This window comes from Podarcis bocagei (assembly GCF_964188305.1).
Source record: "Podarcis bocagei genome assembly, chromosome: 7".
Classification (NCBI taxonomy): Eukaryota; Metazoa; Chordata; class Lepidosauria; order Squamata; family Lacertidae; genus Podarcis; species Podarcis bocagei.
This window is the reverse complement of record NC_138132.1, coordinates 13,372,827-13,394,921: the sequence shown is the minus strand read 5'-3', so window position 1 is coordinate 13,394,921 and position 22,095 is coordinate 13,372,827. Positions and strand designations below refer to the sequence as shown.

Here is a 22,095-nt window from a genome sequence, read left to right as displayed (position 1 = left end):
TCAGCTGACTAAATCTGCGCTGACCATAGGAGCGCGCCAGGAGGCGAGAGCTTTGGAGAGGCGGGAAGGGAAGGGGGAATGCTGGAAGGAGTTCCGCATTCCTGACATTCCAGAGACAACTTTCCCGCCAGCAGAGCCGATGGAAATCGGAACAGCGCGCGTGCGCGCAGTTTCAAAGCCCAGTGAGGGGGGAAAGAAGGAGGGAAAAGGCGCCCGGAAATGCTATCTCTGCCAACAGCCAGGTCACTTTGCCAGAGTCTGCCCCCAGAGGAAGGAATGGCAAGGGATGGTGGGAGCTGTTGAGGGAAGAGAGGAGGGAAAACCAGAGCAGGTAAAAGCCAACGCCTGGTTGCCACAGTCGGGGCACAGCAGCCAGGCCAAAGAGCAGTGAAAGTGCCCATGCCAGAAGCTCCTCAACCTGCCCTAGTGATTGAAGTGTCGCTAGAGCTGCAAAATGGACACCCCTTAAAGATAAAGGCGCTGTTGGACTCAGGCAGCTCCTGCAATTTCATGAGCAAAGAGTTTGCAGCTGAACACCAGATACAGACTATCCCTTTAAGCAACCCCCTGCAGGTGACCACGATCGATGGCAGGGAGTTGTTGGGAGGAGAAGTCAGCTTTCAGACCGTCCCAATGATAATGAAGGTGGCAAGGCACACAGAACTGATAGCGTTTAATGTGGCCACCTTGGGAGGAGCTCCTATTATTTTGGGGATGAGCTGGCTAGCGTTACATGATCCGCTGGTGGGCTGGCATCAGAGAGTGGTTTCCTTTGGTTCAGCACATTGCTTAGAACACTGCAAAGGGGGAAAGGGTTCAGCAGGGGCCCAAGCCACCCTAGCAGGGACAGAAGTAATGGAGAAGGTGAAGGTACCACCACAATACGCAGATCTCAGCGAAGTGTTCAGCGAGAAGGAAGCTGACCAACTACCCCCGCATAGGCCCTTTGACTGTCAAATCAATTTACTCCCTGGGGCACAGCTTCCTGTAGGCAAGTTGTATGCCATGTCAGACAGAGAAATGCAGGAGCTAAGAGAGTTCATTGACAAGAACCTGAAGAGAGGCTTCATCAGAGAGTCCAAAGCAGTGGGAGGTAGCCCAGTGTTTTTTGTGGATAAAAAAAACACGGACAAGCCGAGACTTGTGTGTGACTTCAGGGCCTTAAACGCAGTGTCAGAACCCTTGGCTTTCCCTATGCCCAGGATTGACGACATTTTGACCAGGGTGCGGAAGGGAAAGATTTTTACAAAGCTGGACCTAAGGGGGGCGTACAACCTGATACGTATAAGGAAAGGGGATGAATGGAAAACCACCATGTTCACCCCTTTGGGGGCATTTGAATATCTCGTGATGCCATTTGGCTTACAAGCAGGCTCGGCGTGCTTCCAATCGTTTATGAACCACGTACTGGGGCCTTTGCTTTACAAGAATTGTGTGGCCTTCCTAGATGACGTGTTGGTGTATTCTGAGAATGAGGAGCAGCATGTGAGAGACGTCAGAGAAGTGTTGAGCAGGCTGCAAGCCAACCAGCTGTGGGTGAAACTGGAGAAGTGTCAGTTTCATACCAAGGAGGTGGAATTCCTGGGGTACCGCCTGTCAGACAAGGGATTAGCCATGGATCCCGGCAAGGTCCAGGCAGTGCTGGAATGGAAAACACCCAAAACCAAGAAGGATGTGCAGAGGTTCCTAGGGTTTGGGAACTTTTATCGTAAGTTCATCCGAAACTTTGCACACCTGACGGCGCCCATTACGGACTGTCTCAGCAGTAAGAAGAAATTTGTTTGGACTGAGGAGGCGGAGCGAGCTTTTGAGGAACTGAAAAGGGCCTTCGCCTCTGAAGGACAACTTCTGCATGTGGATTTACAAAAAAAGATGAGGGTCAAAACAGACGCATCAGAAAGAGCCATAGGGGCGGTGCTTCTTCTGCAGCCAGGGAAGGAGGAGTCAGAGTGGAGACCGTGTGCCTTTTTTTCGCGAAAGCTGAACAAATCCGAGAGGAACTACACGGTGTACGACCGAGAACTTCTTGCTATTCATGAGGCTTTCCGGAGATAGAGGCACCTGCTAATTGGTGCACAACATAAGGTGCAAGTGTGCACTGACCATAAGAACCTAGAGTATTGGAGAACGGCGCGAGTGCTCAACCAACGGCAGTTGAGATGGGCCCAGGAGTTCTCCAAATTTAACTTTGAGATTTGTTACGTGCCAGGCCCAGAGAACGTTAGGGCGGACGCTCTCTCACGCAAACCTGAATATTTGGAGGGGGAGGGAGCACCCGAAGAAAGACATGTCATTCCAGAGGACCGCTGGGTGTGTGGGGCGGCATTGGTGGGGCAAAGGGAACTGGTAGAGGGAACGGTGCATGATGAATACGCCCAGGACAAACTCAGGGGTCTCAGGAGGGAGGGAGACAAACCCGGGGTTTTTGAGGAGAGAAACGGGGCGTTGTATTACAAGGGAGCGTTATATATACCTGAAGGTGATTTGAGGGAGAAGGTACTCAAGCAACTGCACGATAGCCCCACAGCAGGGCATTTTGGGCAACACAAAACCATGTGGCTGGTTACCAGGGAATTTTGGTGGCCCAAGGTCAGGGAAGATGTGCGGGAGTATGTGAGAGGGTGTGACCAATGCCAGCGAGCCAAGGGGGAGAGGCGGGCACCGGCAGGGTTATTAGAACCACTACCCACACCTGAAAGACCATGGGAAGCAGTGGCAATAGATTTCATGACTGATCTGCCAAAGTCCAGAGGGAAAACAGCCATCATGGTTGTGGTAGACCTGTTAACCAAAATGGCCCACTTTATAGCCTGCTCACATGCTGTCACGGCAGAAGAAACCGCTAAACTGTTTGTAGAAAATGTGTTTAGGTTGCATGGCGCCCCCTTGAGGGTGGTTTCAGACCGAGGGAAACAATTTACTTCCAGGTTCTGGAGGAAGCTCATGAGCTTACTGCATGTAGAGGTCAATTTTTCGACTGCCCGGCATCCTGAAACCAACGGGCAGGCGGAAAGAGCCAATGGCATCCTCCAGCAATATTTGAGGTGTTATGTGAATGACAGAGAGAATGATTGGGTGGAGAAGCTGGCGTTGGCAGAATTTGCCTACAACAATGCGGAGAACGTGTCCACGGGGATGAGCCCCTTTTTGGCTAATTACGGGTGCCATCCCCGGGCTTTCCCAGGGGGGGAAGGGGAGAACTGGAGCGTTCCAGCTGCCGAACAGTTCGTAGAAGAAATGGAAGCGATCCATCGCCAGCTCCAACTTAACTTAGACAGGGCCAAGGAGGAATATAAGAGGCAGGCAGACAAAAACAGAAGAGAAGGTGAAACCATTAGGGTGGGGGACCAGGTGTGGCTGTCAACCCAAGGGTTACCATTCAAAGGGGGTTGTAAGAAGTTAAGACCCAAAAGACTGGGCCCATTTGAAGTCACGCAACAGGTCAACCCAGTGGCTTTCAGACTCCGGTTACCGAACCACATGAAGCTGCACCCAGTTTTCCACAGGTCGTTGCTGTCACCGTATAAAGGGGACAGAGAAGGGAGGGTCACTCGGGGACCAGCAATGGAGGAAAGGGAACACAGCTACCATGTAGCGGAGATCCTCGATTCCAGGTGGAAGGGAGATCAAGTAGAGTATTTGGTAACGTGGGAAGGGGAACCGGAGTCGGAAAACACCTGGGTCATGGCAGAGGATGTCAATGACGAGGTTTTAATAGAAACTTTTCATCAGAGGTTCCCACGTAAACCTCAGCCAGTGGCGAGGTTCCGGAGGGAATACTTTGCCACCACCGACGAAGAAGAAGAGTTGGAGGGGTTCACAGATTCCGAGGTGGAGGAGGATTCAGCGAGCCGGAACGGCGACCGATGGAGGGAAATGTTCGAGACGTCTGAAGATGAAGAGGATTCTTTTCGGGGTTTTACCTCCTCACCGCCCAGAGGAGAGGGAATGGGCGGGGGTGAAGGGGGTCCTGGAGGGGAGGTGGATGTCAGGGAACTGCCATCAGAGGAACAGGTGGGGAGAGGGCTCACGGAGGCTGGGAGGGACTCAGCAGCGGAAGCAGGGACCAGCAGGGGGAGAGATGGATCTCTGGAGGAAAGTCTCACGAGGGCTGAGAGAGACGCAGCAGCTAAAGCAGGAACTAGCAGGGAAAGGGGAGGATCTCTGAGGGAAAGCGAGCAAGAGGGAGGGCTCAGGGACACGTCCAGCGAGAACAGTGGGGAGGTGTCGGAAGCTCCCATAGGGAGACCCATTCCTCGCCGGAAGCTGTCACGTCGTGAGTCCAGAAGACGTGTTTCCGTTAAGGAGCTTCTATGCTGGAAGCGCTTCCGAAAACAACCACTGTCGGAATCTGCAAGTGACTAGGGCAGACATGTCTGAGGAGCTCTGTCACGCACAGAGGTTTGTGGAGTTGCACAAACTCTGAGGGACCACGATTTTACGCACAAGCAGCTAATCATCCCATCACACAAGCATTCCCCAACTTTGCACGGCCGACAAGCACGACTGCATATGCTCACAGTGCCAGAAAATAAGTACATGAACAAATAGAATACCAGGAAATGATGGGAGAAAGCAGGAGAGTCCTCGTGGCTTGGGAAGAGACCCTCCCAGAAACCCGAAGTAGACTTCAATGAGGGTGGATGAAGCCCCAAAGACAGTGGAGGTGCAGTGGGGCTTTGTTTAGGCTGCTCAGCCTCCCTTCCTAACAGGTGATGCACATGGTATTGCAGATGTTGCTGCTGCTTTCCAGCACATCCTCCTATCTCCAGGCACCCCAGAGCTTCAGCTCCAGATATTTTGGTCTGATCTGAAGAGAGAGCGTGAGTGCGGGGAATTCCTGTGTAAGCTTACACAAAATGGAAATGCTAGTCTTCACACAATATATGATAAGAAATATCTGACTCTGGACTTCCGGAGGCGGCGCAAAACGGCAATGGCGGTCCCCTTTGCGCTGTGAAGGGGAGCTCCGCAGAAATGGGTCGTCCGCTACGGCAAAGCGGAGACCCATAAAGAAAAACCACAGGCAGAGCGAGCCTGTGGCCATGGAACTCGGCGGGCACCAGAACCCCCCCCCCGAAATGAAGAAGGAACCCCGTAAGGGGCTCCGGAACGTGGAAGGGGGAGCGGTGCTGTGAGTTGATCGCTCTTTCTGCGGAAGTGAAGCCGCGCGGCTGCTGCCGATGAGCGCTGACCTTTTTTCCTGGAATATCAGACTCTAAACTACAAACCCGTGAGTAGGGGAACTTAAAAATTTCGGGACTAAAGTGATTGAATTTGGTTGAAAACGGGAGACGCAACCAGGAAGTCCGTCTCCCGGCCGTGCTTAAAGAATCAAAGTAAAGACTTTGACAAGCTGGAAGCGCTTTAAAAAGGGCTGTAAAAAGTGTGAATTATCGCGCAAAATTTGAATTTGCTTTGAAGAAACTAAGAGAGACAATTTTGCTTCATCTTTGCTGGTGTTAGATTGGACTTTCCCCCTCCTTTGTGGATTTATAAATGACGGAGAAGCCCAAAGTCACGGGCTGCCAGGATAAAAAAGAACTGTCAAATTGCTGAAACTGTTTTACTATTGAAGGCGTTACATTGGAGTGTTACAGTTTGGATACAAATAGGGAAACTGTTTCTCGCACCTATTTAGAGACTTTGTTTTAACTTGGGGAAAGTTCTGCATGCCAAAAGGGAACTGAAGGATCCTTTTAATGTGTTTTCAACTGCTGGGACTTTAATGGCGGAATAACTTTTTCTTTCTTTTGAAGTACTGCTGTACTCCCCCTAGAGGATTTTGGATTTACAACTGCCTGGGAACTGCGTTTTGTTTTGACTCTTTGCTGCCTTGCTGTTTACTCTCTGGAACTGTCTTTCCCATGGGACTGCACATAGCCTGACCTTGGCACGTAGACAGGATTGGAATGAGTGGTGCGGGGAAAACAAGATTGGCTAAAGCGAAAGCTAAACAACTGGTACAAACAACTTTGACTCCTCAGCCACGCAGATCATCTGTCCCAGCTGTTTTAGGGATACAAGAAGGAGAAGTTGAGCAGACATCATTAGAGGATATGGCTACAGGAGGATCTGCAGCAGTCTTAGAACAAATTTTGGGACAACTGGAAATTTTAAATAAGAAGGTGGATGAGCATTCGTCCAAAATTGACCAAGCTACAGCCACTATTAGTAAATTGACTGAACAAGTTGCTCAACATACACAAGCAATTGGGAACCTTCAGGAAGCAACTGTAGAAAACCGCAAATTGGCAGAGGAAGCTAATCAAAAAGCCGTGGAAGCCAATCAGAAGGCCGAGGCAATACAGGTGGAGGTAAAACCTTTGCACAAACAGATTAGTGAACAGCAGGCCTACCTGTCTATGGTTGAACTAAGAAATAGGGAAAATAATCTCAGATTGAGAGCCATCCCAGAACTCAAACAGGGGGATTTGATTGGCTATTTGACATCAGAATTTTCAAAGTTCTGGGGTATAGAAGAAGACAAGGATTTTAAAATCGTAAGTGCTTTTAGATTGGGAAGAGTGGTGAGGAAGGACAGATCCAGAGACTGTTTGATCATTTTGAGATCCAAGCAAGAGAGAGACAAAATACTAGGCCTTCATTTTGGAAAATCACTTGATATTCAAGGCACCAGAGCAGAAATCTACAAAGATATTCCGAAACAACTTTTGGACCTTAGAGCTACATATACAGAATTAACAAGACTATTGAAAGGCAACTCAATTCCCTTTAGGTGGGAATTTCCTCAAGGATTATCCTTCAACTTCAAAGGAAAGGAAGTTAAAATCAAAACAGCAGAAGATCTACAAAAGTTTTTGAACGACCACAAAGAGGACCTTCAGAAAGGAACAATAGGATCTTGGCCACCACCTCCGTCTGTACCTACACCTGTACCTGTACCCTTGGGACCAGAGGATCCAAAGAAAGAGACGCCACCATCAAAGGAATAACAGATTGATCCAGGATGTCTCTGCAGCTTCTCAGCTGGAATATTAATGGCGGGAACTCCCCGGAAAAAAGAAGAAGAATATTTCATATATTGAAAAAAGAACAATTGGACATTATTTGCTTGCAGGAAACGCATGTGACTAGGCTCCATAGGAAAGTGCTAATTAATAAAAGACTAGGCCAAGAATTTATTTCATCGGACAGAGTCAAGAAAAGAGGAGTGGTGATTTATGCAAAGGAGAGCCTGTCACCAAAATTCTTATTTAAAGATGAGCAAGGAAGAATTTTGGCAATCGAGATACAGACTCAAGGAGAAAAGTTTTTAATATTAGGAATCTATGCACCGAATGAGGGGAAATCAGAATTCTATAAGAAGCTGCATGAGACAATGCTGGACTATTTGGACTATACCAACATCATTATGATGGGAGATATGAATGGGGTGGTCTCTACAAACATGGATAAGTCACAAAATCAAAATTTGACGAAAGACGGCAGACTACCTAAAACTTTTTTCGAGCTAAATGACAATTTGGACTTGATTGATATTTGGAGGACAAAGAACCCCCTAGGAAAAGAAGGAACATTCTTTTCTGAAGCCCATCTGACATGGACAAGAATCGACCAAATATGGATAACTAGAGGACTGGCACCTAAGACTAGAAAAGTGGAAATCTGCCCAAAAACCTGCTCCGACCATAACGCTATGAAATTGGAAATGAGATTAATTCCAATCGGTTCCTTTAGATGGAAAATGAATGACACCTTGCTAAGAGATCAGGAGATTGTGAAGAAGGCCCAAAAGACCTTAAAAGACTATTTTGAAATAAATTTGAATACTACAGTTGAAAAAAGAGTAATCTGGGATGCGAGTAAAGCTGTTATGAGGGGGTTTCTGATACAACAGAATACGATAAAGAAAAGACTTTGGAATGAGAAAAAGGATAAGATCTTGGAGAAGATAAGAGATGGTGAGAAAAAATTAAGATCAAAACCAAAATCACAGGATATCCTGAGAGAAATTAAATTTCACCAAGCACAATATTCTAAACTGATAAACCAAGAAGTTGAGTGGAAAATCAAATTAATGAAACAAAGATCATTTGAATCAGCAAATAAATGGGGGAAACTGCTAGCTTGGCAGTTGAAAAAGAGACAAAAACTGAACACGGTTACAAATTTAGAGGTTGAAGGGAGAAACATCCAGAAGCCTGAGGAAATTAGAAAATGCTTCCAGAGATACTTCAAACAACTCTACACGCAAGGGCCGCAAAAAGAGACTGAGATAGACCGATTTTTAAAAAATAACGGATTACCAAAATTATCCCAGGAAAAAAGAACAATTCTGAACTATAAAATAACACAACAAGAAATTGAAGGTGCCATTCAGAACATGCAACTAGGTAAATCTCCAGGACCTGATGGACTCACCTCCAAGTACTACAAGATATTGAAAGACTTTTTGATACAACCATTGATGGAGGTTTGTAACCAGATTATGGAGGGGAAGAAGGCACCAGAATCGTGGAAAGAAGCATTCATCACATTGATTCCTAAATTGGAAACTGAAAAGACTCAACTTAAGAACTACCGTCCCATCTCACTCCTAAATGTGGATTACAAAATTTTTGCAGATATTTTGGCAGGCAGATTTAAAAAAGTGTTGCATGAAGTAATTCATAAAGATCAGGCAGGCTTTCTCCCAGGTAGGCATTTATTTGACAATACTAGGAACATCATTGACATTTTGGAGCTTTTGCAAACAAACATTAACACTAAAGCAGTGTTAATCTTTATAGATGTGGAGAAGGCCTTTGACAATATATCTTGGAAGTTTATGAAGAAAAACCTTGAGGGGATGGGAGTGGGACAGGGGTTCGGAAATGGGATAGAGGCAATTTATTCAGAACAAAAATCTAAATTGATTGTTAACAATGTGGTGACAGAAGAGTACAAAATTGAAAAAGGAACACGACAAGGTTGCCCGATATCCCCTTTGTTATTCATTTCAGTCCTGGAGGTGCTTTTGAATATGATTAGAGAGGACCGGTTGGTGGAAGGAATACAGGTGGGAGTGAAACAGTATAAATTCAAAGCCTTTGCAGATGACTTGGTTTTAACACTACAGGAGCCAGAATCTAGTACGAAAAGAGTTTTAGAATTGATTCATGAGTTTGGTCGGGTGGCGGGATTTAAATTGAACAAGCAAAAAATCAAGGTTTTGGGGGAAAAATTGACACCTTTGGAATCAGAAAGGTTTCAGAAAGAGACAGAGTTAAATGTGGTTAAAAAAGTGAAATATCTAGGGGTTAACTTGACTGCCAAAAATCTGAACCTATTTAAAGACAACTATGAAAAATGTTGGTCAGAAATTAAAAGGGATTTAGAAACTTGGTCAAGACTGAAACTTTCCTTGTTGGGTCGAATTGCAGCTATCAAGATGAATGTATTGCCAAAGATGCTGTATTTGTTTCAAACCCTACAGATTGTGGACAGAGTGGAATGTTTTGGAAAGTGGCAGAAAGATATCTCTAAGTTTGTCTGGCAGGGCAAAAAGCCCAGGATAAAATTTAAAATTCTAACTGATGCAAAGGAAAGAGGGGGATTTGCCCTGCCGGACTTAAGGTTATATTATGAAGCTGCAGCTTTCTGCTGGATGAAGGATTGGTTACTCTTAGAGAACACTGATGTCCTAGATCTGGAAGGGTTCAATAATGCTTTTGGATGGCATGCATATTTGTGGTACGACAAGGTAAAGGTTCATAAAATGTTCAAAAGCCATATTGTCAGGAAATCAATATTTACCGTCTGGACAAAATACAAAGACTTATTAGAAAATAAGACCCCAAGATGGTTATCACCAATGGAGGCTAAAGCCCGAAAAAGACTCAATATGGAGGCCGGTTGGCCGAAATATTGGGAAATAATAGAAAAAATCAGAGACAATTGGAGGTTGCAGAGCTTGGAGAAATTAAAGAACAAGGTGCGAGATTGGTTACATTACGCTCAAATTAAAGAGGTTTTTAATTTGGACAAAAAGATAGGATTCCAGGTGGAAAAATCGAAATTAGAGACAGAATTGTTAGAACCAAGGACTAAGGTACTTTCAAGAATGTATAACTTGCAGCTTAAATGGAATACTCAGGATGAGACAGTCAAATCAGCCATGATAAAATGGGCTCAGGACATTGGGTATAACATTATGTTTGAGGACTGGGAAAGGTTATGGACCACCGGAATGAAATTCACGGCATGTAATGCCTTGAAGGAAAATATTATGAAAATGATATATAGGTGGTACATGACCCCAGTCAAGCTTGCAAAAATATATCACCTGTCTGATAATAAATGTTGGAAATGTAAGGAGGCTGAAGGAACATTCTTTCACCTCTGGTGGACTTGTCCAAGAGTGAAGGCCTTCTGGGAAATGATCTATAATGAGTTAAAAAAGGTATTTAAATATACCTTTACTAAGAAACCAGAGGCCTTCCTCTTGGGTATTGTCGGCCAGAAAGTGTTAAAGAAGGACAGAACTTTTTTTATGTATGCGACTACAGCAGCAAGAATACTTATTGCAAAGCATTGGAAGACACAAGACTTGCCCACACTGGAAGAGTGGCAGACGCAATTGATGGACTATATGGAATTGGCGGAAATGACTGGCAGAATCCGAGACTTGGGTGAAGAAACAATGGAAGAGGATTGGAAAAAGTTTAAAGACTATCTACAAAAACAGTATAAGCTATATGAATGTTAAAAAAAATGCACGATCCAGAAAAATAAGATTCCAGTAACTTGATTATGTGATACAGAAAAGCAAGTGATATGTAAGAAAAGATCGAAACTTAAAGAAATATTATGTCTAATTTAAGATATAATTAATTGACAAAAATCACTTTAAGCCTAGAAATATAACATTTGAGAAGTACAAAATAAGGAATGAAACAAGGTAATAATTTGCTGGTATTTTTATTATAGAGAACGCAGGGTAAGGGGAGATGTGAGGAAGTCCAGTTAGTTATATAAAAATGTTATGACCAGTGGTGTTTTTCTTTTCTCTTTTTTTTATATTGTTTGTTGGTGCAATTGTAATTGTTTGTTTGTTTGTTATTTCTTTGGTGAAGGGTTTTGTGTGTTTGATATATGATTTTCTATTTTATGTTTGAAAACTTAATAAAATATTTATATATAAAAAAAGAAATATCTGACTCCTCTCCTTTGGCTCTATGGTCCTTTTTTGACCACAGGCGTATGATGTACCACCTGCAACCCCCTCTCCTGAGCGCTGTGGAGAGGCATGCAGGGGCAAGCCCATTATATGTCAACAGACTGAACAGAGTCTTTGGGGGAAAATCACAGGCCTAGTTCACATATACACTCACCTTGTATCATCTCTAGTTCTTTGGTTGTTCAGCACTTAATGACTCAGCTGAATGCATGATACATGCATCCGTAGATACACCAAGGACCAAATGGTGGACCCAAACACCCAATTTTAATTAGACACAAAAGACTTATACTCACTTAAATAGAACACATAATGGTCAAAGCAAAAGCCATTGTTAATCTTGCAATGCAATATGTAAGAGTCATAATAGCCACAAAATAGATTTGTCACTTCTGTGAGGAGAGATGAGGAAACATTCAGTGGCACCGCAAAGTTGCTCATTCCATGAGAAATAGCATCTACATTCACGGTTAGAAATATGACCATAATCTCAACTTTTGTAGGATGTAATCCAGCAAACTAAATATGAGCAGCTTTCATCTTCTCAGGATCCACTTGCAATAGTGGGCCACGTGAGATGAAAGCATCCAAAACTCTCAATAATGCTCACAAAGTCTGTAGAACTCTGTGGTGTCATACATTTGTAACAGTTAAGTCAGGTGATACAGCAGTGGCCCTTATGAACTGTCTTCTGTGTGAGAGCAGCTGCTGTGTGGTGTGCTGCTATCTGCCTCGGTTAGTCTGTCTGTAAGAGTATTTATGTTACAAAAAATAAATTTATTATGTATTTGACAAAAGTAACATGTACCTGCATTGTGGGACGCGGATGGCGATGTGGGTTAAACCACAGAGCTTAGGACTTGCCTATCAGAAGGTCGGCGGTACGAATCCCCACAATGGGGTGAGCTCCCATTGCTTAGTCCCTGCTCCTGCCAACCTAGCAGTTCAAAAGCAAGTAGATAAATAGGTACTGCTCCGACGGGAAGGTAAACGGCATTGCCGTGTGCTGCTCTGGTTCACCAGAAGTGGCTTAGTCATGCTGGCCACATGACCCAGAAGCTGTACCCCGGCTCCCTTGGCCAATAAAGCGAGATGAGCGCCGCAACCCCAGAGTCGGCCACGACTGGACCTAATGGTCAGGGGTCCCTTTACCTTTACCTATACCTGCATTGTATTTTTTAATCTGCAAGTGCAAGCACACTAAGTAAAAGTTATTTCTTATTTAAAGCATTTGGTGCCATTTTTATAGGAGGGAAAGGGGAACTAATTAAAGGGTCAAATGACCTGGGCTCCCTTCCGCATAATTATGTAAGGTCTAATTCCCACAGGACAGGGGCTGCATGCACACACACAAGCACACAAACTTCTGCATCTCACATAAACAAATATACTCAAAAACTGACAGATGCACAGCCTTCTTCCCATTCATGATCACATATGCACACACTCCTACCCTCTTGGACACACCAAGATGGGAAGCACCCCGAGATCCCATCATAACTTCCTTCTTCCCACCAATCGGATAGACAGTGAGGTGCAGAATGGAACTTTGGAAGTCCTGTCATATAGCAATCTTATTGGTTTTCAGGATCCATATCAGTGGATCTTCCCTGCACCAATCAGATGAGCATTAAGGTGCACAGTGCGATTTCAGAAATCCCACCACACACTTCTGCACACAGCCCACATTATCAGTCCTGGTAAGTGCGCTACCACCAGCCTAGAGCATGACCAAACACCTGCTTGCCCTCTGAAGGAAGAACAGTTACCGACACAGGACATGGTGTGAATATGCAGGTATGAGACATAGGCAACCTATAGCAACTGCCATGGGCTACAGATTGCTCGCTTGTGCAGGAAGTAATGGGCAGGTGCCCCAGTCTCATGAGAAGTGTATCAAGCCCAGACAGGGTAACTACAGCAGGAGAAGAAGCACTATAAAATCAAGCACTACCAGGCAGTGTCGTTGCTTGAGGGGGGTGGGACTAGCCAGGCTCTTTGCCCTTTGTGAAGCCTCCAAGGGGGCACCATGTGGCTCTCAGCCTCTCTCTCTCTCTCTCTCTCTCTCTCTCTCTCTGTGTGTGTGTGTGCGCGCGCGCAAATGAATGTGGTTTGTGTGTGCCAAATCCTCTTGGTCTCATCCAATCTTTTCAGCTTCTTTTCTCTTCAATGAACCTATCTCAGTCTTCCTAGCTTAGTCCACTCCACATCCCCTCCCAGGTAGGGAAAAAAAAGAGTCCAGGATTTCAGCTTCCGACTCACCTGGGAGAAACAGGGCCAGGAGAAGGCAGGTACTGAGGAAAGGCTTCATAGCGCTGAAGAGATCAAAAGCTTAGGAAGACTCAGAACAAGCCAGCGGGTGACTTGTGGAAGTTGAGGCTGATGTGGGGGAACTTATAGGCCAAAGCGGAGAGGCCTGGGAGTAGAGTTGGGGAGAACTGGTCCAGTGAGGGGTGGGCAATGATGAAATTAGAAATTGTATAGAATGTACTATTGGAACACAAAGTTCAGTATTGAAATTAATGAAATGTGTTTTTGGATTGACATGCTCTTCTACCAACTGCATCTTCCATTCCATGTCATAAGCAGGGTTAAGAAAGAACTGGTATTGTTCTCCTTTTGATATAATTTCACCAAGTGACCTTCCACGTTCATTTTTGTAATATTCAATCATTCGAAGAATGTATCCTGCAAAACATATTTGGGAGGCTAATTCAGTGAGGATGAATCATATTTTTGTTTTGTTATCCTCATGGCACTCACATATGCTTGCCGTGATAAAAGATTTTTTCTACCTGGGTTTCACTATAATCAGCAAGCTCTCCATCAGCGCTGAACTGGACAAACATGTTGGCAAGGCAGCTACAACAATTGCTCACCTCTCCAACAAGATGTGGGAAAATATGATACTTATGACCAATATCAAGTTGAAGGTCTGCTGTGCTCGCATGTTGAGCCCATTGCTATATGAAAGTAAGTTATGAGCAACTTACAGCTACCAGGAGACACACCTCAATTTTTTGGCCTTGTGCATCTCCATGTGGAGAGGCAGGGCCTCTGAGATTATTATTTTCAGGGGTACACAATTTATTTTCGGCTCTCTCCCTTCTCCAGTAGTCGTTATGTTTTTATCCACTATGGTTCTATGCCACTAGCTGTCGGCTTTAAGGTAGAAAGGTTGTGAAAGATGGGAGAGGGATAGCGTGGAAGGCTCTGCTAATTTTCTGCATTTATGGATTTCTGCTCATACTATAATATATATACCCTAATAAAGATAAATAAATTTAAATAAATTGGCAACTCTCTGTCTCAGGAGACAAGGAAAGAGTGTGCCTTCAGGGGTGAAGTCAAGCCACTGGAGAGTTACAGCGCTTGCTGTGGATGTAGAGACTGATAAGGGAGAGACATGTTTTGTTGCTGCTGGGTCAGTTCAAGTTGTCTGGTTGTGGTGCTGCAGGTATACCATGGCATTCCTTCTTTCTGTGGTCATCCCAGTGGTCATTCCTCCTCTGGTCACTGCTGTGGATACATGTCCAGACTGATCGTCTCCAGGCACAGAGATCAGAGATAAGAAAGCCCATTTGATTTGAACATCTACAATACAGATAAGGAGAAAGAATTCACGCTGAAACCTCTTTTTATATTGCAGAGTTTGGATTTGATATGCCGCTTTATCATTACCCGAAGGAGTCTCAAAGTGGCTAACATTCTCCTTTCCCTTCCTCCCCCACAACAAACACTCTGTGAGGTGAGTGAGGCTGAGAGACTTCAAAGAAGTGTGACTAATCCAAGGTCACCCAGCAGCTGCATGTGGAGTAGTGGGGACACGAACCCGGTTCCCCAGATTAGGAGGCTACCGCTCTTAACCACTGCATAATTATATAACAGTAGTATTAGTAAGATGATAGATGATAGATATAGATGATAGATAGATAGATAGATAGATAGATGATAGATAGATAGATAGACAGACAGATAGATAGATAGATAGATAGATAGATAGATGATAGATAGATAGATGATAGATAGACAGATATACTGTAGACATCCAATTTACTTTAGAAAAACAACTTTTCTGGCCTTTTTTGTGAAAACTTTTAAATCATAGCATGAAAACTAATTGTTCTGGCAATGGTGGATGCAATACCTAGCCTGGCCAAATCCACAAGATGTTTCTGAGACATTAAGACCAGAAATAATTCTTAACTAGCTGAAATTTGCTAAATGACCTCCCTACAGAAGCTAATGTTCCTGGAATGCTTATTAGTAGTCTGTTGGGTTGAAATAAATGACAGACGAATGACAAGTGTCATATGGGAGGCATCTCTCGAGCATGTCTCGGGGAGTCCCTTTTATTGAATATTACAGCATTGCCACATATGTGCTTGTTGCTGATTGGTTAACACAAATACAATGCAAGAGTTGCATATAGGCATTAATGATCAATAGATTAAAGGTTGGGAAAGGGAACACAGAATTGGACAGGCATGAAAACCTCCTTATTAAACTTTTACTAGTGATTGATATAGCAAGACTTAAAAGTACATAACTATCACATTCCGTAGATGTGGTCAACCATGCATTAAGAACAGGTCAGGGTACGATGTTTCATGAACTCAATGTGAACTAAACATTCTAGGGTGGGTGAAGAAAAGAATGCTTCAGCTTAGAGCGGTTTGCAAAACTCATGTGCAGAAGGAAAACTTCCCATCAGTAGTCTTAACCTAACACAAATGTTTGGAAACAGGTCACGAAGTCTGCACACTGTTGCCAAGTTTAACAATTTTAATGGCTTTAGCTGAGTGTTTACAAAATTTGCTTGATGTGCAGAGGATGTCTGTTTGAATCCAAGACTGTGACTAAGGGAAAAGAAGACCCTTTTGGGGTGCTAATCCTGTGAACTTCTCTGTCGTAGGCTCAGTATAGATTGTATACTGGCCCCTGATGGAAGAACTTACATTTTTGGGTGAAATGGAAATGAGGGAGTACCTGACCTACATCATGGGGTAATACTCCCATTGAATTGCACCTGGGAAATGCTGTGGCCCCTTGCCCCCACATGGGCGTATGAAAAGAAGCATCTCCTCTGGATCCACAGTCTCCAAGTGGTTTACAAATTAAAACTATATGACTGTGTATTGTATGTGTGTAAGATATGTATTATACGTTATAGTCACAACAGAAATGAATAGACGAGGAGGTGTACATAGTAATGGGTGAGTTGTGTAGTGTAGTACAGCGTTGTCAATGTTTGTCACTGCTGCTTCTCCTGCATTGCTTATCATTTATTATCTTCCATTATGCATCATGTATTGCTTATTCTATGAACTATATTTATGTATATAATGTTATGTATGTATATTAAGTTATTGTTGTTTTTTACTATTTTCTAAACTATGCTTTGACCTATTGATGAAGGATATGGATAAAACAGTAAATAAAGCCTTAGGGGTCTTTTTATTTTATTTATACATAAAGCAGACTCCAAGTCTCTAAGTAGTTTATAAATGAAAATCTGTAGGTACAGTATATATGATGGTTGTTGCCTTTCAAATGGTATATGTGTGCCATATCTTGTGATCAATTATGTGGGGTGGAGCTTACCTGGGCCTCCTTAATATTTTATTCAAGTTGACACCCTGAGAAACTACAATAAACTAAAAAGCAATTTTATACATATCTACAATGCATTGCAAAAAATCAATAAAATGCCACACAACCAATTTTAATTAAACCTTATACTGACCTAAAAGGACACTGGTGTAACAAATAAAGCAAATGCCTTTGGCAATACTGTAACCCATCTCAACAGGGGTTCCAGGGTCAAAAGCTCTGTGACAGAAGAGTTGCCACTGCTGTGAGGAGAGAGGAGGAAACAGTGCCACTCCATTGAGCAGCTCATTCTTTGAGAAATGGCATCAACATTCACAGTAGAAATATGGCCATGATCTCAGCCTTTGTTGCATGCAATCCCCCAATCCAGACATGTCATACATGTGAGGCAGTTATGTGAGGCAGTTATGGTACAGCAGTGGCACTTATTAACCGTCTTTTGTGTGAGAGCAGCTGAACTGTTTGCCTCAGAGGTAGTCAGTCTGTATCAATATTTATCTTTGATACAAAGGTATGCAAAATGTACTTGCAAATTAAGTAGCATGTAAAAGGTAAAGGGACCTCTGACCATTAGGTCCAGTCGTGGCCGACTCTGGGGTTGTGGCACTCATCTCACTTTATTGGCTGAGGGAGCCGGCGTACAGCTTCCGGGTCGTGTGGCCAGCATGACTAAGCCGCTTCTGGCGAACCAGAGCAGCGCATGGAAACGCCGTTTACCTTCCCGCCGGAGCAGTACCTATTTATCTACTTGCACTTTGATGTGCTTTCGAACTGCTAGGTTGGCAGGAGCAGGGACCGAGCAACGGGAGCTCACCCTGTCGCAGGGACTCGAACCACCCACCTTCTGATCGGCAAGTCCTAGGCTCTGTGGTTTAACCCACAGCGCCACCCGCGTCCCTAAGTAGCATGTACCTGAATGGTATATTTTAATCTGCAAGTGCATGCAAACTAAGTAAACATTATTTGTTATTTAAACTTTAAAAGAGAGTGCCTTGTACAGTTTTTATAGGAGGGAAAGAGGATCTGATTAAAGGGTCAAACAACCTGGGTTCACTTCCGCATAACTCTGTAAGTTCTAATTCCCACAGGTCGGGGTCTGCACACCCACCCACACAAACTTCTCCCATCTCTCACACAAATAAACTCAGAAATTGACAGATACACAGCCTTATTCCCATTCATACTCACATATGCACTCTCACACACTTCTTCCACCTCAACATACTGAGATTGGAAGAAACCTGACATCCCATCATATTTCACCCTTCCCCACCAATCAGTTGGGCAGCGAGGTGCAGAATGGGATTTTGGAAGTCCCATCATAAAGCAGTCTTGTTGGTTTTCAAGATCCACAAACATTGATGGATTGAAAGATGCATGCAAATATATACACCTCCCTCTTCTATCTCCCCCATCCCTGTTGCCCAGATATCTGGCTGTGTGGTTCTTAATTCTTCCCAGTCAGATGGGAATTGAACTACACAGTGCAATTTCAGAAGTGCGTCACATACTTCCACACAAAGCCCACATTATTGGTGATGGTAAGTGTGCTCCCATCAGCCCTACAAATAGCTGTTGGGTTGATCAGGAGAGCATGAGGGCTATGGGGAGAAAGGTGCATCAGGAAAGGCTTCCACCTTGCTTACAATGAAAATTGTGCTCATCATCCTTGGGAAACAGCTCCATGGCCAGCTGAGGGAAGCACAATTACCAACACAGGACAAGGAGTGAATCCACAGGTATGGGACATAGGCAACCTGTTGTGGCTGGCATGAGGCCCATAGGCCACATGTTGCTCAACTGTGGTGAAAGTTTCATTTCTTCTCTTAATATTCATACTGGTACTGTTTTAAAATATGTCCTTGTATAAGGATAAAATATATCCTTGTATCGCTAGAGTCAGCCAAGTTCACATGTTCAATTCTGTAGAGTTCAATCATTTTACAAAATGTATCCTTCAAAACATATATGGAGGGTAATTAAGTGAAGATGAATCTATTTTTTTGTTTCATTGTTTTCACAGCACTCAGACACGTTTGGGGTGACAGATTTTTTTTCTACCTGGGTTTTACCATAACCACCAAGTTTTCCATCAATACATCAGTGTATTGGCAGGCCAGCTACAGCAATGACTCACCTCTCCAAAAGGGTGTGGGAGAATGTGATACTTATGACCAATACCAAATTGAAGGTCTACTAGCCTTGCACGCTGAACATGCTGCTTTATTAATGTGTGTTGTGGGCAATTTACAACCACCAAGAGCCACACCTCAATGCCTTCCACAAGTGCTGTGTCAGGGAGATTTTTGGGCATCACATGACAGGACAGAATCACAAAGATTCTCTTTTATTGTCCATTCTGGGTTGCCCAACCACTGCCACAGTGTCCTTTCTCTTGGCAGATCAAGATGAGCAGATGACAGCAAAGGTTGCTAGGTTTTTAGCTGGGGCAATCAGAATTAGGTCCACTATTTGGCTGCTGACTCAGGACCCTAAAGTGTGTTTTATATAAATGACTTTTTATTTCTATTCCTTGTATGTCACATTGTTGTTTTGTTGCTATGGCCAATGGCTAACACAAATACAGATTATTTCATTCAAAGATCCTGCACTGGCTTGGTCATTCCCAGAGAATGGAAGATGGTAGGATGGCCCTAAAGATATGCTCCACAGGTAGCTGGCTTCAGGCACCAGACCCATTGGCAGACGAACTCTGGGTTACAAATATGTCTACAAACATGACATGATGACTGGCAACATCCACCCAGCTATTTGGGAGTCCATTGCAGACCACCACAGTGCCTGGAGGCAGGCAGTTAGGTCATGCATTCATAGCAGTCACCAGAGGAGGAATGACAGCTGGGAGGAGCGCAGAGCAAAGATTTCTCTCTGTAAGTTATGTAGCTAATAATTACCTTGACATCTGATGGGAGAGTGTCCCACAAGAAGGGCACTACTGCCAAGAAGGCCTGGTACCCTGTACACTTCTTGCAGTGAGGGAACCACCAGAAGGCCCTCAGAGCTGGACCTTAGCATCATGAACAATGGGGGAGAAGATGCTCCTTCAGGTATGCAGGACTGAAGCTGTGTAGGGCTTTAAAAGTCAGCAACAACACTTTGAATTGTGCTCAGAAATGTACCAGGAGCCAGTGTAGATCCTTTAGGACTGGTGTCATATGGTCCTAGTGGCCACTACCATTAACCAGTATGGCAACTGCATTCTGGATTAGTGATGGTTTCAAAGTCACCTTCAAGGGTAGTTCCAAGTAGAGCACATTGTAATAATACAAGCAAGAGACTGCCAGAGCATGTACTACTCTGGCAAGACAGCATGCAGGCAGTAGGGTCTCAGCCGGTGTACCAGATGGAGTTGATAGACACCTTTCCTAGAAACAGAATTGACCTGTGCCTCCATGGACAGCTTCTGTCTTGTCAGCATTCAACCTCAACCCGTGAATCACCATCCATCCTCCAACTGCCTCCAGCCACTCACATAGGATGTTCATTGCCTTAACTGGTTCTGATTTAAAGGAAGGGTAGAGGTGGGTACCATCTTCATATTGATGAACACCCAGCCCCAACCACCTAATGATCTCTCCCAGTGACTTCATATAGATGTTAAAAAGCATGGGAGGGGGACAGAGTCCTGAGCGGCAAGGAGTTTGAACACTCCTCCCCAACACCATTTTCTGGGCACCGCAGTGCCCCCAACTCCCAACTCCTCCAGACAATCCAGAAGGTTACCATGGTGAATGGTATCAAAAGCCACTGAGAGATCCAGCAGAACTAGGAACCAGCTTTCACCTTTGTCCCTAGCCTGCCAGAGATCATTGACTAGTATACTAGTATATTGACTAGTATACTAGTATACAATGCGTTCTTGCATTGGACCACACCACAAGAGAGTCAGTGTAGGATTCTGACATAGCCTGAGACTACCATATGGCACTGTTCTTGAAGCAATCATGGCTCCTCCCTTATCTGCTATAGCAGGATAGGCCTCATAACAACAGATGGAATCAGGGCCTTCCTAGTAGGGCTGAATATTGCACAGCCCAAACAGTCACACACCCCCCCCCCTTTCTAAAGACACCATGGGGACTCATTTCAACCAACCAATCAATCTCTCTAATTGGCACAGAGGTATGGGGACACATTTGCCATAGCTATATTTAGGACGAGGACGGGGTTAGTGGTGCAAAGATATTGTTACTATCTCCTGAGTCTCTCAATGGCTCTCCAGAGTTCTGCCAGATAGCGGTAATCTCCTCTGGCTGCCTAGTGCTGCATGGCAAATTGCCAGAAAAGCAGCTACGATAGCCCAGAATCAGCTGCATTTTGATAGATAGCTGTCCTTTTGATAGTGTTAGCCACTATTTGGTTACTTCTAAAGACACTGTCCTTTGCTGTTGCCACTGCAAAATATTCTTAATTTGATAAATGCTCACACACAAGGATTCATTTGCCACACCAATTTATTTCATTTATGAACAAATGAAATTTTAACCAATATAGGTATATTATCATGAGTCAGAGGCCCCAAACCTCACACTCCTACTTTAGCTTTTCTATTCTGTGCATTCCATTCACCCTCCACAAAATGCCAAAGAGAAGACTCAGGAGTCCTGTGAATCCCAGTCGCTCTGCACTCCCACCACCAGGCAAGCAACCTCCACCTCCACTACTGCAGCAAATGGTGGAATCCAAAAGGAAGAAGACATCTCCTAACTACCCTTCAAAGTTGAGCTGTTCTGAGGAAGGCAGTGTATCATAGCATCGTGCTTCAGTCATAGTGCCCAAAAAGTATTCATTATACAGGGATTTCCTGGCCATGTCACAAAGAGATGGGCTGGCACAGCCTTTATAAATCTCATCAGGAGCTGAACTGTCATCTAGTAAAAAGAAAGAGACATTGTCAAATGAACACCTGCGTTGTAAGGGATGAGTTTGTGTGTGCAGAAGATACAGAACAGGAACATTTTAATTGTTATTAACTGTATTGCTCAAGTATAAAAAGCATACCAGAATCACATCATGAGATTGTTGTTGTAGCTGCTATTTAAACTGCATTAATATAAGACAAAACTATTAGTTAAAAATCTGTCGCCAGATGAAAAAGCAGAACTAGAAAATATAATACAAATTAAAGTCTACCCCAAAATTAAGTATTTAGGAGTATAGTTAACACCAAAGAATATTAACTTATATGAAGATAATTATACCAATTGTTGGAAAGATATCAAAAGATAGTTGGAGACATGGACTAAGTTAAATTTATCATTCTTGGGCCTTATTTCGGT

The 22,095-nt window shown here is 44.0% G+C and overlaps 1 long non-coding RNA gene across 1 annotated transcript in view; it reads right to left on the bottom strand.

Moving 5' to 3' along the window:
* The window catches only part of LOC308590634, a 35,483-nt gene extending 23,442 nt beyond the window's left edge, over positions 1-12,041 (bottom strand). Inside the window, exon 1 of the long non-coding RNA XR_014009821.1 lies at positions 11,479-12,041. This is a non-coding gene — a long non-coding RNA (uncharacterized lncRNA). The remainder of the gene's footprint in view (positions 1-11,478) is intronic.
* Between the last annotated feature and the right edge of the window lie 10,054 nt (positions 12,042-22,095).